The sequence below is a fragment of the Hibiscus syriacus genome, unplaced genomic scaffold, assembly GCF_006381635.1.
Source record: "Hibiscus syriacus cultivar Baekdansim isolate YM2019G1 unplaced genomic scaffold, ASM638163v2 tig00002119_pilon, whole genome shotgun sequence".
In the NCBI taxonomy this organism is placed as follows: domain Eukaryota; kingdom Viridiplantae; phylum Streptophyta; class Magnoliopsida; order Malvales; family Malvaceae; genus Hibiscus; species Hibiscus syriacus.
This window is the reverse complement of record NW_024061912.1, coordinates 91,523-108,570: the sequence shown is the minus strand read 5'-3', so window position 1 is coordinate 108,570 and position 17,048 is coordinate 91,523. Positions and strand designations below refer to the sequence as shown.

Sequence of the window (17,048 nt, the reverse complement as noted above, 5' to 3'; positions counted from 1 at the left end):
TTTCTTAGGTTGGAACCTATACCCTTTGGGCCTAGGGTAAGTCCTTATGGATGCAGTTCTGGAGAACTATATATGGTGCTCGGTTGGAGGGCGATTCTGTATTTTAAGCTAAAAACACTACTGACATTTTTATAACTTGGAACTGAACTGATTTGGAAACTTAAATGTATGTTTTTATTTTGCACTGCTGGAACACACTGAGCTCCTTAGGCCACTCCCCTAAAATTCTCTCTTTCATATATTTGGATATGCATCCCGGACCTGACACTTGGAGGATCGACACATTCGTATAGTACATTTGTTGTAATTTTTATCTTCTGATTTGCCATTATTTTTGGGTGACATGTGCCTAATTATTTTGAAATACATGTTTTGCGATGCATATTGCTTTTGCTACTAAAGTTGGTTTATTTTGATACTAGCTAGGGGAGGTTTATTTTACTCAATCTTTTATGGCTTATAATATTCGATTTGGATTTTATTTTATTATTACATTTTATTTAAGCTGTGTGATTATAATAGGGTTTTAAATTATCAAAAAATATTTTGAAATCATTAATGTAATACATTAGATCTAGTCGAAACGTAACGGTCAGGTCTAAGGGTTACAAATAATAAAAAAACTAAGCCAATATAAAACTCTTAAATATTATTATTATTTTGATTTTAAATAAATGAGTTATACAAAAACAATGTTTTGTGACTGAATTAAACTTTTAAACTATTTTTAAAGGGTCATTTCGACGATTAATGTCACAATTGATATTCGACCGTAAAGTCTAGACACATGTTCAATATTCCAATTTTTATCAAAATAATTATATTTTTATTAAAAATTATTAAAATAAAATTTTAATTACGATTAAAAGACCAAATAAGATATTACTCATTAATTAATATGTCACAACATTCATTCAACCACAACTAAATATATAATACCTATAAAACATTTTATAGTATAATTTCTAAAATTGTAGTATGTAAAAATTTATTTACGATAATTTAATTACCATTTTTAATTTAAGTCAAAATTTAATTAAAAATGGGTTTTTGTAATATACACTAATTTCTTCTTGCTTAGTGGTTAAGGCGTTAAGCAAGTTGATCCGGTCTCCTAACACGGAGGAGGTATCCGCTTTTACTCCCACGTCACGCGCAGAAGACCAAATTAAAATCATGTTATCTTTTTTTCATGGGTAAAATACACAAATGGTTCCTCTATTATAGGGCCCTACTTTATCAGTCTCCCTATTATTTAAAGTTACAAAATCATCCCCTTACTATAGGACATTCTTTATCATGTCTACTGATTATTAAAAGTTATAAAATAGTCATATGACTATTCATATATTTCAAACTCATCCTTTTCCATTAAAAAATTGACGATAGTCTGAGTCGGACGTTAACCTGCTGATTGGGATATGATAAAATCTGATCTTAGAATCTCAAACGAGTATCATATCTAAGTCAGCATGTTAACGTCCAGCTCAGACCGTCGTCAAAATTTTTAATAAAAATGACAAGTTTAAAAAATATGAATAATTGGATTACTATTTTGTAACTTTTTAGTCAAGGGACTCAACAAAGCAACACAATATTTAGAGAACCACTTTATAACTTTCAATAGTCATAAGACTCAATAAAAACATCATATAATCGAAGACCATTTGCGTATTTACCCGTTTCTATTTTGCAAAGAAAAGGGTAAACTACTCATTAGTATCTAAACTATTAGTTTGATCCATTTAGTACCTAAAATTTAAATTTTTAATAATTATACCTAAAGTGTTTTGGTACCTAAACTTAATTTTTTCAAAACTTAACGACGGGTACTAAAATAAAATATAAGCTAAACTTTAGGTATGATTTTAAAAAAAGTAAAAGTTTAGGTACTAAAACGAATCAAAACTGATAATTTAGATACTAAATATATAGTTTACCCGAAAGAAAATAAAAGTAATCCCCAAAAAGAAGAAAAAACCTCTGGCGTTTCTATTCCAACTTCCAATTCTTCTTCATTTTCAAGTTAATTTGCGTTTTCCGGCGACAAAAATTAGATTTAAGCAGTTTACCATGTGGGTGGAGATCATCTGCGGATATTTCTTTTACCGCTTGTTCCGCCGCTTCTTCTACTGCTCCGACGACGTTTTGGACTTGGAAACCTCTGATTTCAATGCCATTTTCTCCGTCGCTAATAGGTACAACTTTTACAATTTCAACATTTCCCCCCTAATTTCGTTCTTTTTCTTGTTATTTTCATGATTTTTCTAATTTGAAATAAAAAGAGTGGAACTTTATTGATTTTAGTTTAGCTTGTTACTGAGCTGAGCTTGATTGACTAAGTATTAGGCTGTTATGGTTTGTTTGGTTTCATGGAAAATTGAATTCTTAGAAAGATCTTTCCAGTAGTATTCATTTCTTTCCGGTTGAAAAAGCTGTGAATTTACACTTAGTTTATTTGTTTGTCTTTTTCAAATTTCTCTCGGGTTTTGAAGTGAAACGGGAGAATTCTTTTGAATGTGAACAATTAAAAATTAATATTTTAAATCTTTGGAGTAATGAAGTTCATGATTTTACTGTTATGTGGAGTGGGAACAATTATTGTTGTTACATGGAAAATTTTCTTTTTATTGTTGGTATAGCAAAAAAAAATCAAGTAGCAGAAGCACCAATCACAAATTATTAGGTTACTTGTTAGCTTATTTGGGATCAAAATTGACATTAATTTTAAATTTAAAACAGAGTATTTTGGTAAATCCATGTGGCCATAATCAAATTCTCCCACATTTATTAACTGCATCTTTTGATGCAACTTCATTGTAGACTTGAACAGCTTTATGGTGGAAAGGTGTACGCGGGGCTTCGTATTCCGGATGCTGACACTGGTTCTCTACAGAATATAGATATTGTTCTTGTTACTAAAGGGTAATATGTTTATGCTTTTTCAGCTTCATTGCATTTTCTTAGAAAATGTTCAAGCTTCATTGCATTCTCTTAGAAAATGTTAGTATCTATTGTATAGAAAGATCAAAATATAATTGAGAATGGGAATTCTAGTCATTTAAATTCTTTTACTTATTTTCATCTTTGTTTAGTGTTGCAAAGATACGATTGTGTTATCACTGGAGTTCTCCTTGATGCTCATTTTCTGGTACTTTTTTTTTTTAATTTTAGTTCTTGAAATTTAATCCATTTGTGCAGAGAAGCAGCAGTTATTTCTGTCAAAAATCTAGCAGGCTCGTTTCTGTAAATGAGGACTTTAGCTGGACTTGTGATGGTGGCAGTACCAAGGCTGTGTGCCATCCTGATCCTGTAAGTCGCCATGTTCATATCTGCTTCTTCAGGAACTCAATATATATGGCATGTTTAGGTTTGTAAATTAACTGAGCTTAAACGAATGTGCTTCCATTCATGTTTGTTTGTTTATTTTAAGCTTGTTCATATTCAGTGAAGAATTTTAAAATTGTGTTAGTACTTGTTTGTTTCAAATTATATGTTTTTGTGTTTGTTTGTTTAAATTAAATGAGCATGGTGCACATTAAACGAACATGCCCATGAAGATATGATAACATGTTTGTGAACAATTAAAATTATGTTCATGAATAATCAACTAGCAAACCATAATATGCATATTTATGATACAAAATATCCAAACATAAATGTTAATAATTATATCATTAATAAATAAAATAAACACCAAACAATAATATTATTGATTATATAACAAAATAATATACAAGTCTTAAATGAGTTCTTAAACAAGCTTTAAACTAGCATAAACGAGCTTGTTCATGAACATAAATGAATTGAACATGCCTTATTGTGTTTGGTTTGTTTAATAAAAAAGTCTCAAAATCTGGATCATGTTTGTTTATTTAGCTTGATAAACAAGTAGAAATCAAATTGTTTGTCGAATGTTCTTTTTTTTATAGGAATAGAAGGCCTCATTAAAAACCTCCCTCATAGATAGCCCTTTCCCAGCAGAAAGGATCCACTATTGTAGGGAGGAAAAGAGTGCCTCGGTTTATTGCTGAACCAAAATTACATAAAACTTAACAATTACACCAGAAATCCTGACATAAAACTTAAAAACTCCACCTACTTGAAAAACCTACTAACTGAGAAGGAAAATAACAAGCAACTGTAGTATTACAATCAACCAATCCCCATCTTTGCTAAACTATCTGCCTCCCCATTATAGGCCCTTGGAATCAACCTAATTAACAACACCTTTTTAGAGAAGAGTGATAGAATTTCTTTAACTAGAGGCAATAAGAAAACAAGTGCCAAAGCCAGAAAGTGAACCCACTCCACTGCTGACTTGCAATCACTCTCAACAATCAACCTAGTGACAGAAAACCATCGTGATGCCAAAAGATTTCAATGCCTCTTTTAATAGCCTTTAATCAGCAACTGGTGGGGAACCTTGACCGATATTCTCTGAAAAAGTCAAAAGAGTGCAGCTATTCCAATCCCTTAGGATACCTCCAATACCTCCAACCGAGTCACTTAACCTTACAGCTCCATCGACATTCATCTTCAAAAAATCAACAGGTGGGGGAAGCCAGCAAAGCACAGAGCGATCCTTCGATTCAGAAACCAAAATTCCATCTGCAAGTGAAGGATCCCCAATGAGCAAATCCTCCTGTATAGGAATTTTGGGATACTTGGCTTTAAACCACTTAGATAACCTAAATCTTACAATGAAAAACAAAGAAAGCCTATCAAGAGATAATCTTTCAAACACAATCTCATTCCTTGCTTTCCAAATAGACCAAAAAATAACTCCCGGGATAAACTTCCAAATCAATGAATTCACCCTCAAATTCCCCCACGAGATAAGTAAATAAGGGTCCTTTGGTAAAACTACAGATAAATCCCAAAAGCTTACTACCTTATTCCATAATTCCCATACTACATTACACGTAATAAACAAATGTTGCATTGATTCCTCATGCTTCTTACAAAATGGGCAAAGGATATCTTCACCTAGGGACATTCCTTTGTTAACCAACTCCACTTTTACTGCCATTTTCTGATGAGCTAACTGCCAAAGAAAAGCTTCAACCCTTGGTGGGGACAGTCCCAACCACACCCCCTTTGACCACATATCATTATTCCCAACTTCCTTCCCGAGCGCATCCCTGCAAGATTTGACCGAGAATAATCCATCCTCACTAGCTGACCACGAGAGACTATCCTCTACAGAGTCTGAAATTTTTATATCCTTCAATTTCAACATCAAATCCATCCATTGATCCAATTCCCAATTAGACAAATTCCTCCTAGCAAATATTCCACACCCAACAATTTGATTCATGATTGCCAAATTCAGCAACCTTGCCCCATTTGTTAGGAGATAATGCATAAATTCTCGGAAACAGATTTTTTAGAGGAACCTCTTCCATCCACAGATCAATCCAAAATAAAATAGACTTTCCATTACCAACTTGCAGCTTCGAATATGATCTAAGACAAATACCACCGAATCATTCTTCCAAAATTGTTGCCAATACTTCTCAAAATCCAAGAAGATATAGGTGAAATAACCTTACTGATAGACATAGAGTTGCAACTGATCTTGTGCTTGCTACATAACACTCTTTCCATACGGAATTCTTTTCATTTGCGAACTTCCACACCCATTTCGCCAATAGTGCTCGATTCGTAAGATTCAAATCAAGAACACCAAGGCCACCACTGCTCATAGGTTTGCAAACTGAACTCCAATTAACCCAGTGAATCTTCCTCTTATCCTCGCTGTCACCCCATTAAAATTTAGCCATTAGAGAATTTAACTTCTTGCCTACTTTGCAAGGCATCTTAAAAAATGATAAGAAGAAAATGGGCAGGGAAGATAACACAGACTTCAATAGGACTTCCCTACCAGCCAAAGAAAGAGAAGAAGCTTTCCACCCAGCTAGTTAAGAATTAAATTTTTTAACTACTGGCTCCCATAAAGCTTCCGAATTCTTCCTAGCACCAAGGGGGAGTCCCAGATATTCTGTTGGAAAACGATCAACTGTACAACCCACTTCCAACGCCCAATCAGATAGAATAACCTCGTCAACATTAATCCCAAAAAGTTTACACTTTGCTAAATTTAAATGCAACCCCGCCATTATACTGAACATCCTCAAAATTCTTTTTACGTTTTTAATCTGGGTAAGTGAAGCTTGACAAAAAATGATGAGATCGTCAGCAAACTGAAGATGTGATAACCGAAATGAATTTTCAGAATTCCCAATAACAAAACTTCGAACAGACCTTATCCACTGCTTTAGAAAGCATCAAATGCAGCAACTCCCCTACTATATTAAATAAAAGCGGCGAGAGACTACATCCTTGTCTAAGCCCTTTAGCCATAGAAAACTCATCCGAGGGGGAGCCATTTACAAGAACCGAAATAGAGGCTAAGGAAAGACACTGTGAGATCCATGAGCACCATTTCATACCAAATCCCATCTCCTTCATTGCTCTGATTAGTATAGGCCATTCAACAGAACCGTAGGCTACGAAAGTCAACTTTTAGTACCACCCCTTGTAGTCCTTGTTTTCTCCAATAATCGATCCCTTCGTTAGCAATAAAGGCACAATCCAACAATTGTCTCCCAGGTATAAAAGCGAACTGGGAAGGACTAATGACATCACCAACACAGCAGCTTAGTCTCTTAGATAAGACTTGATAGAATCTTGTACAAACAGCCACAAGGCTTATTGGTCTAAAGTCTTCTATATTCTCCGGATTTAATTTCTTCGAAATTAGAGTAATAAAAGCGTGATTACCCCATGCTCCCACTTACTTCCTATTTAGAAATCTTTAAAAAATTTCAACACATGCTCCTTTAATGCAGGCCAACATTTCTTGAAAAACCCATTATGAACCCATCCTGTCCTGGAGATTTAGAGCTGTCCGAAGTAGCAATTGCTTGCCAAATCTCCTGTTCTAAAAACTGTTCCTCTAACTTAGATGCCTGATCCAGTGACAGTTTTGAAAAGTCCAGAAGCAAATCCTCCACTTCCATTGTCAAAATGGAATTATACTCGGTCTTTAAAAACTCAGAAATATGAGTCTTAATCAAAATAGGATCTGAAACTACACTTCCATTGATCTTCAAGCTAGTAATGGCATTTCTTCTACTTTTATTTAAAGCACAAAGGTGAAAAAATCTTGTGTTTCTGTCCTCGTCTTTAATCCATCTTGTTCTTGCTCTTTGAAACCAAATACTTTCCTCAATCCTGTATAACCTCCATAGATCTGATCTAAGCCGCTTGACCTGTTCCCATTCCTGAGTAGAGAAATTACTACCTTGCGCCTTAAATTCCAACTCATTTATTTTCCTTTCAGAATCTTCAATCGACTCAGAAATCCCATTAAATTTCCTGCTTGACCAGATTCTAATTATTTTTTTGTTCCCTGTAGAATACTAAAGATGCCACTTCTTTTGTTCCTCTCCCTCAAGCCATCCATAGTAGATTTAACTAAGTCCTCAAAACCTTCTTCCTCTAATAGATAATTAAAAAATCTGAAAGGTTTAGGGCCCCACTCCACAGACGATTCCTCCAATGAAACTGGATTGTGATCAGATAGAGACCTAGGTAACAATCTTTGCACTACCCTCGGAAAACTGGTAAGAAAATTTCCAGAAATTAAGAACCTATCCAGTCTGACCCAAGTTGAATCTTCTCTGTTGTTGCACCAAGTAAAACTTCCACCCACCAAAGGAAGATCAATTAAATTCGTTAACTGCAGGAAATTTCTAAGAATATCCACAGAATGCCAATTTTGAGACCTTCCCAACTTCTCAGCTGGATTAAGATACAAATTGAAATCCCCCCAATGCAAATTGAAATAGTTTGAGTAGAAACAAACTCCACCAACTCCTTGAAGAATTCTTCCTTTTCTGATTCAATGGACGGACCATATACATTTATAATCACACACTCATCTTCCATAGTCTTAAACTTCCCAAATATAGCTATAAATCTGCCACTTATATGACTATTGGAAACTTCAAATTCATTCTCATTCCACAGTACGAACAGTCCACCTGCAGTCTCATTAGTTGATGAAAAAACTCCTCCCTTAAGAAAAATCCCCCTATCCTTCTCCTAAGAGCCATAGAACAATTAGCTAGCTTTGTTTCTTGGATGAGTAAGATGCACGACTTATTCTTTTTCACCAAACAGGACACTGCTCTGGATTTCTCCCCCCCAACCTCCTTATGTTCCATGAAATAATATTGATAACTGTCATAAAAAAAAAAACAAAAGAACCCAAAAGCCTCTGAACCACGAAGCACCAAATCCCAGTCCGCTACTTTCAACAATTCCAACTATCCCCCAAACCCTCCTCAAGATTTACTACTTTTTCCAAAAAAGCCTTCTTCCCTCTTTGAAGGAAATCCCCAGCATCCTACAAACTTCCCACGTAGCCAATGCCTCATCCAAAAACAACGAGAAAGGAGAGTAGGCCGTAGGAGAACTAACCACATCCAATGCTTCCCTTATTAAAATCCTTCTCTCTCCTTCTTTTTCTCCTTCTCTGTTTCCCTGCCCCTGCTCCATATAAGCAACCTGCTTGAACCTCTTCTACACTCTCAAAGTGCTTGAATTCATCGACATCTTCTTTTGGAAGAGAACCACCTTCCTCCTCAACACAAATGTTACCTTCCTCCATTAAAATTGGAAACGAATGAGTGTTCGCGATATTGTTGGATGCTTTTCCATTTTGGTCAATCAGCACAACTAATTGCAACAACCCTTCTTCTCTGCTCGGGTTGTACCAAACCTTTCTTACTTTTGTACACTCTATTACAATTTCCTCTAATCCACCTTCCAACCGGAGCGGTTCTAATAGCCAAACTTCTAGACAAATGATCCAAAGGACTCCAGCTCCTTAGACCATTTGATAACAAACCCTTAGAAATTTCCAATGGCTGAATTCCAGCTGGTTCAACCGATATAGCTTCCTTTTCCACCTTTGTATCTTCCACATTCTTGACCACCTTGTCGAAGTCCACCCCATCCTCTACCACTTCATTCCTTGGCTTATTCAATTCCTGTTTAAATGGGGAATAAATCTTCCTTTGGACCCATCACCAATCCACTTTAAATTATACGCAGACCCTGAAGGACACAAAGTCTTCATATTTGACATTGAACTCCAACTATCATCCTCTTGGGCTTGAACATCAAGGCCCAATTCTTCCCTCAACCCAAGACCCACGTGATCCCCTTTATGATATTTTCCTTTTCTAAGAAAATCTGACAACCCAAAATTACAGGTATCATTATTTGACTTTTTTGGAATAAACTGCTCCTCGTCCCCCTCTTCAGCCAACTACTCTGACCCTGATCAAGCCACCCATCTACCTTTTACCTAGAGTCCTCAGATTTCTTGTGATTGTCAACTTCCTCCAGTGACTGTCGGCGGCTTCTCTCTTCCTCGAAAAAATCATTATCACTGTACCAAATTTTGAAATTTCACCAACCTTCTCCCCGGAGAAATAATCCGATTTTGAAGCCAAGATGACTTTGACTTTGTATGATCTGCCGTAAGACCCTACCGTGACCGATTCGGGACGTCAAATGGACTCGCCACCCTTATCAAAACTCTCGCCAACGATAGGTCTGATCTGTTTTTTGAGGATTCTTTAATGCAAATGACTTTCCCCATTTCTGAACAAGTTTCTCCAGAAACTCCCCGTTCCAGCACAATAACGACAATCCCACCAGGCAGAATGCCAATGGCACTCCCTCATCATTCAGCAATGGAGCCATCCAGTCAAACCAGTAAAACAAATCCTCCTGGTTTTGTGCCCATACTCCAGAGTACTCTTCAATCGAATTAAACGTAACGACACAGGCATTCCATGCATAACCCCATCTCGCTATTTTGACATGAAAACCTTCATTCTCCAAAGCTTTCTGAACAAAATCCTGCTCGAATGGAAGCTTGATTACCCCTGTAAAGGACCTTTTAACCCAGTCCGAATCCTCCTTAGGAATATGCATCTCCCAAACATTCCTTAACCCATTTGCAAACTTCATTGTTCTGTTTCTAACTCCCTCAGTAACATTTCACTCCTTTCTATTAATCGTTTCCACCACCCCTTGTATGATCTACTATCCCTCAAATTACCCAAAGATCCAGCATTATTTTGTCCTTTTGTTTTCTGCACCCTTTTGCCTTTGAACCGATCCTCTCAGTCCTACCTTCAAAATCTTCTCCATCCCGACTTTTTCGATATTTTTCTATCCCTACTGTAACCCTTTTCCCGTCAATCCAAGTTCCATCTACAGATTGTATAGCCCTCCTTCTCCCTTCCTCACTTGCAAACTGAACAAACGCGAAGGTAGAACTTGTATACTTTGGCTTCATAGTAAACTTTGGAATGAAAATCCTCACAACTTGACCATAATGATGAAATATTCCCTTAACTTTCTTCTTGAAACCCTCTTACTAAGATTATCAACGAAAATCGTCCAACTCTCCCCAACGGAAGAATGTCCTAACACTATTTCTCTCTCTACGTTTTTGACTCTCTCACTCATGTTTTTTTTTTTACAAGATGCAATATCCTCCAATTAGTCGAATGTTCTTTTTATTTACAGTCCTAACATGTTCACATACTTATAGTGAGGAGTGTGACTGTTTGTTGCCAATAAAATCTTTTCTAGATGGGTTATATTCTCAGTGTCATGGTGTGCATTAGCTGCATTTATTTTCTGAGTTCTCACTCTTCATGTTATTAGACGTCTTTCATTGACAAGCACCATCAAGCGATAGTAATTACTTGATGTTTTATTATGTACAATGTTACATATATTTGTTAATAATTAACAATATTCAATATGGCCAACAGCTATGTGGTCTTTTCTTTTTGGTAGTGCTACACCATTAGTTCTAGTGATCTCGAATGGCATCCTGGTAAACTTAAGTGTATAAAGAAAAACAATATTCAATATTTACTACTATTAAAGAAAAAACTATATTTGAACCGGCCAGTTCAACCTGTTGGAGCACAATTGGAAGTTTGATCAGTTTCAACTTTCACCTCTGTTCTGGTTTTCCAAAACTTAATTTTCAGTTACAAGTTGGGTTTTAGCATTTATGACTGTATATTTGTTGTCCCATAGGTTCAAGCAAAGCCTTATACGAGTGCCAAACTTTTCTACTGCTACTGATGAGAAAAAAATTCTCTTTTTATTTTTTGCCAATAGAAAAGCATTCTAACTTTTGAGGGAAGTGAAGATAATTATAAACTATCTGTTGTTTCAGGTTTCAAAGGCTAAAGAACAAGCTTCAGTACTTGAATCATATATTGAACAAAGGGGAGTTACTGTACCAGAAGGATATTTTTCGTACAAAGTTGTAATTCCGAATCCAAAATTCCGGTATTTACTGAATAACTATCCCCCTTCCTTTTAATAGGAAAATCCTTATAAGACTATGTACTAAATAGATTTCATTTGCAGTACCTTTTATAAAAAATTTCCATCCGAGGTTATCACTTATGACCATTGGGTGCAATTAAAACCAGAACCGAAAAGCATGTTTCCTGGATGGATTAAAAGTGCCTTTCGTGGTGGGAAGAAGGAGATGCAGGAATCTTTTCATGAACATCTTAACTTTATTCTCAGCACAGCTCCGACGTGGGACAGGTTTGTAACTTAATGTGCCAGTAATTCTGATCATAACTTCATTCACATAGTGGATTATATATATACACATATATATTATCCATTCATGTCATTTTCGGTCTCTAATTTTGATTATGTCCCTTTCCATATGACACTTAAAATCTGTTATGTAATTTCACTTTGTTTTCTCTGAACTAATTACAAGATTTTCCATCTTTCAGACACTAGTAAATAAAATGATAATGCAAAGAATATCTAACTCAAGAAATTTTGAATTAAGCAATAGGGATTAAGTAGGAATTGAGTTCTTTTTTTGCAGTCATATAGGAAGATGAAATTATTTGTTATATGAGTGGATTTCAGATTCTTTTGAATGTTATATTCTCATCATCAGCAATTTAAGCGTGAGAAAACTTGATTTCCCATGATATGTGCAGGATGGAGCTTGAAGATAACAAGTATGTTCTTGGAGAATTTCTGGAATTTAAAGGGAAGCAAGAGGATATCCTACCTTTGAGAATTATCAAAAGATCAAAAGTTAGTCGCCTTATCATCCAAAAGAAGATTATCATGTTTGGATTAGGTAATCCTAATAATTTTGTTGTCATCTTGCAATTTTTAGTCTTGTTTGCTTCTTTTAAAATATATTGTTTCTTATGGCTAAAAGCTCTTTAAGATTCTCCCATAGTCGAATCCATCAAGTGGACTTAGTGGTTAAAGGGAGTGTCGTTCTCTCTAGAGGTCCTAAGTTCGAGCAGCTTCATCTGTAGGGTGTGTGCGTGTCGTCAACGGTTAAGAAAGATTCTGGGCATGTACTATCTTGTAATCACCCTAGACTATTCAAAAAAAAATTCTTCCATGGTCGTCATTAATGATTTGCTGTGCTTGTATGATACTTGTCATTGGTTTTCCCCTTTTCCCAACAAGACTTGACATTGGAGTACCATAAAGATTACGGCATAGGCATTGCACTTGATGTGTAGACATTATCTAATGGTTAGCTGTATTGCCATATTCTTGTGCAATCATCTTATACTCGGATTTTCTTGTTCATGCAGCCCATTCAAAGCTTCAGGTTTTGTACTGTCCTCGAGATTATCGAAGTGCAAGAGCTTCGGCTTCCGAGTGGGAGGAAGTAACTGTAGGATCGAGTACAGAGGTCGTATTCCAGCCTCAAAATTCTACTAAAGTCCACAAATTCAAGATTTCTTCGATCACGTCTCTGTCTCTAAGTGCCTGAGGATGTATCCTTTGAATTAAGAACACACATATATAATCTTTGGTTAAGTTAATGTCATAGTTGGAAATTCATAGAGCTAGCTGTTAGAGGAACAACTCATGAAAAGTCGATGTAATATTACCTTTTTTTCTCCAGAAAATGCTTAGTATTAGATACTTATGCAGATTCCATAGTTTGTTTATGATGTGCAACAGTAATTTATTCCTGTCAATAGGTGAAATGTAAAAAAAAAAAAAACATAATACTAAAATAGCTTTCAACGTTTACTAAAATGGTTATTTTGCTCACTGTTCTATTTTTTGGAGCATTTTGGCCCCTAAGATTTTATTTTAGGATAAAAAGGCTTCCAACATTTGATAGAATAATCACTTTGTTCCTAATTTATTTTTCTAGAATATTTTATCCCTCAATGTTTCATTTTAGGTTAAAAATGACTCTCATTTTGGAGTGTTAATCATGTTTTAACTAATAATTTTCATTTATAGAGGAAGATTTTTGCCCCAAAATGAAAAGTTAGGGATTAAAATGTTCCAAAAAGAGGAATAGGGACTAAAATGATTATTTTGATAAATATTGGGATGTTTTTGGCATTGTGCAGAAAAAGAAGAAGATCAAACTAGCCAAAATGGAATGACAATTTGATTAGGTTACAGACGCAAAGGCTTATTATATGCTTGCAGGCCAATGGATTCAATGTATAAAATAATGAATCAATTTTGAAGATATATTATAATCAAAATTGCCGTGATATTCCCAGCTGGAGATATATATAATATAATCAGAGACTTAAAAGACCAGTCAATGTTGGTTGGTTCAAGTGGTAAGTAGTTTGATATCGTTTAAATAGGTCTCGAGTTCGAGTTTCTATGTACGTAGAAAATCTCTGCTGGAGACACCCACCAAAACCAAATGTGTGACTTGGGTAGGTTCGGATTAGCCAGAAAGACTTGGGAATTGGTTGGTTCAAATGGTAAGCAGCTTGATATATTTAAACAGATCTCGAGTTCGAGTCTTTGTGTATGTAGAAAATTCTTACTCAAAGTTAGATGTGTGATCTGAGTCGATCCAATACGGCAGTGTCATAGGAAAAAGTAGATAAAAAATCATATAGGTTTAGCATTGGTCTGAATGGAAGCAACAACAAAAAGGGGATAACATGACTATGAATGAAGAATCAAAGATGCTTGAAGATGTGCCTGTAAGTCTAAGGCAGACTGACTTTAAAGAGTTTAAGGAGATCTGGGAGAGTTAGGATGAAGATAAGAAGAAGCTGTTTCAGTTAGCATATGTTGATATAGCAGATCAAATGTATGTACAGATTGATGTGTCCATGTTTCGAGCCTTAGTAAAATTTTGGAATTCAGTTTATCAGTGCTTCACCTTTAACCAAGAAGATATGACTCCAACTATTGAGGAATATACTGCTTTACTGAGCATCCTCAAAGTCCAAAATGACAATATTTACACAAAGCCAATCAGACGTAAAGGCTTCATTTCAAGGATCATGATGCATACATGGATGACTAATGAATGGGTAACCAAAAATGCACAAAACAAGAACGAATGTGAAGGCATATCTTGGACCACTTGGATGAAATTGATATGTAGTTATTCTGCATCCAAAATAAGGAGGGACCAAATCACAATTGGAATATATAGCTTAGTCATCTTTCCGAAGATACTGAGTTTCATCGAGGTAGAAGTGATAAACTTCTGTGAAATTTAGACAAGAACATCAACCCTACACTAGTGATCTTAGTAGAGACATTTCATTCCTTGAGTCATTATCGACAATTTGTTGGGAGTTGATTTTTAGGATGCGTGCTTTGCTTGTAGTATGGATCCAAAGTCACTTCTGAAAGGTAAAAGGACCTTGCTTGCAAAGATTTCTTCTAGGTTACTCTCATTATAAGCATTTTCTCAATGATTGGAAAAACCTCAATCATCAAAAGAAAAGAAGGTTTAGGTAGATGTTTTCAAAAATCTCAAAGATACTAACATTGTCTGGCGAGTTCACTGGTTACCGCGAAGCGCGATTCTATACAATTGTGGGGACTTTTTGCATGGACTTTGGGGTGTAATTGGATATACTCCACTTCTAGTTCTGAGACAATTCAGTACACGACAGCTCATTTCGGTAACTCATGGTTTGAACAGTTTTGATTTTACCTTTCCATCACCAAATTATAGAGATAGAATTTTGGACATATTGAACGCATGGAAACAACTTGGAAGACTAAAATCATAGTGATTCAACCTTATGTTACTTCAAACTATGAAATCTAGAGGGGTAATCGATCGAATGACAATATTTTGAAGCATAATCTACAAGACCCGACCACAAATAATCGTTTGATAGAATTTCAATATGAGGCTGACTTGCTGAGAGAAGAAATGAAGAAATGGGAGAAGGAGCAAGCCAAGTTTGAAAATGAAAAAACCATTATGGAACTCGAAATATTCATACAGATGAGACAATCATGGAATAATGAATTTAAGAGACAATCAAGGAAACAACATAAAGATGAGAAGTGACAAGCCAAAGCTTGACTTAGAGAAGTGAATGACCAACACAATGAGACAAAGCAAGAGGTAGCTCAAAGGAAGGCCCAAATTGAGGAGTTAGAAGGCCAAATAATGCATTTAGAGCAAGTATTTCAGAATGACGTGATAGTTAGAAAAGAGAATGAGAGGTTAAAGAAAAATATCACAGAGATGGAAAAAGCAAATTGGGTTCATCAAGCTATAATGAAGGTGGTTCAAGATGAGAATGAGATACTACAAACAAAGACAACTGAGTTAGAAGTCAATATTCAAGACTCTAAAGAGCTACTCAAAGTATATTTGAATACAACTGATGTCACTTTGACAAGGCGACTTCAACAAGTTAGGGAAATGATTATGAGCCAACATAAAGCGAAGATGGAAGACATTGTTTAGGGTAACATGATAGCTCGAGAAATGCATCTTTTAGGAAGAGAAGCTGAAGCCTTGAGGATATATGTCAGACCAGAATCAGAGGTATAACTGTTGGAAATAAAACACTCACACAAACAACTTTTATTGAAACTCAAACAAATATTACAAGAGCACTCTCACTCAAAAACAATAACTACAACTCACTCTTATAAGACTTTGCTTCTTCACTCACTTAGAAGCTCTTAATTTTTCTTGATGCTTAAAACTAAAATGGGGAGGGGTATTTATACTACTCAAGAACAATCCTACACCACACAAATAAACTAATTTAAACCATTACAAATTCAACAAATATCTAACTCTCACCTAACTAAATTGATGTAAACAATGACATCATTACTTAAATGGTGTAAGCAATGACATCTTTAATTAAATTATGTAAGTAATGACATCAATTTAGTTTGGGTTTGGGTTTAGGATCCCATAATGGATCAAGTTTATGATCCAACACCCCCCTTAAACTTGATCTCGTGACCCCTAGTAGGTTCCTTAATCTTAAGAAGTCTTCGCTGGTCAGTGGCCTGGTAAAAATATCAGCAACTTGATCTTGTGACTTCACGTATTCAACTTCCACATCTTTTCTTGCAACACACTCCCTTATATAGTGGTAGCGAATATCAATGTGCTTGCTTCGATCATGGAATACTAGATTCTTCGCTAAGGCAATGGCTGACTTGTTGTCGACGCAAACCTTGGTAGGCTCTTCTTGTATCAAACCAATCTCCTTCAATAGATTTCTAAGCCAAATTGCATGAAAAACACATGAGGTAGCAGCAATATTTTTCGCTTCACAAGTGGACAATGTGACAATCGGTTGTTTCTTTGACATCCATGTGAACGCAATATCTCCCATGAAAAATACGAATCCAGTAGTGCTCCTTCGATAATCTATGTCTCCACCCCAATCACTGTCGCTATATCCAACAAGCTTGTAATCATTAGAAACTGAATAGAACAAGCCAAAGTCAATTGTACCTTTCAGATAGCGAAGAATTCTCTTTGCGGCTTTAAAATGGGTGGTTGTTGGAGATTCCATGTAGCGACTAACCAATCCAACTGCGTGAAGAATATCGGGTCTCGTGCAAGTTAGATAGCGTAGACTTCCTACCAAACTTTTGAAGAATGTTGGATATACACTTTCGCCTTCTTCATGTTTGGTCATCTTGATCCCGTATTCTGTCAA

The 17,048-nt window shown here is 35.6% G+C and overlaps 1 pseudogene; it reads left to right on the top strand.

Annotated features, from left to right (window-relative positions):
• The first annotated feature begins 1,980 nt into the window (after window positions 1-1,980).
• On the top strand, window positions 1,981-12,977 carry LOC120137724 (annotated as a pseudogene).
• Window positions 12,978-17,048: the final 4,071 nt, after the last annotated feature.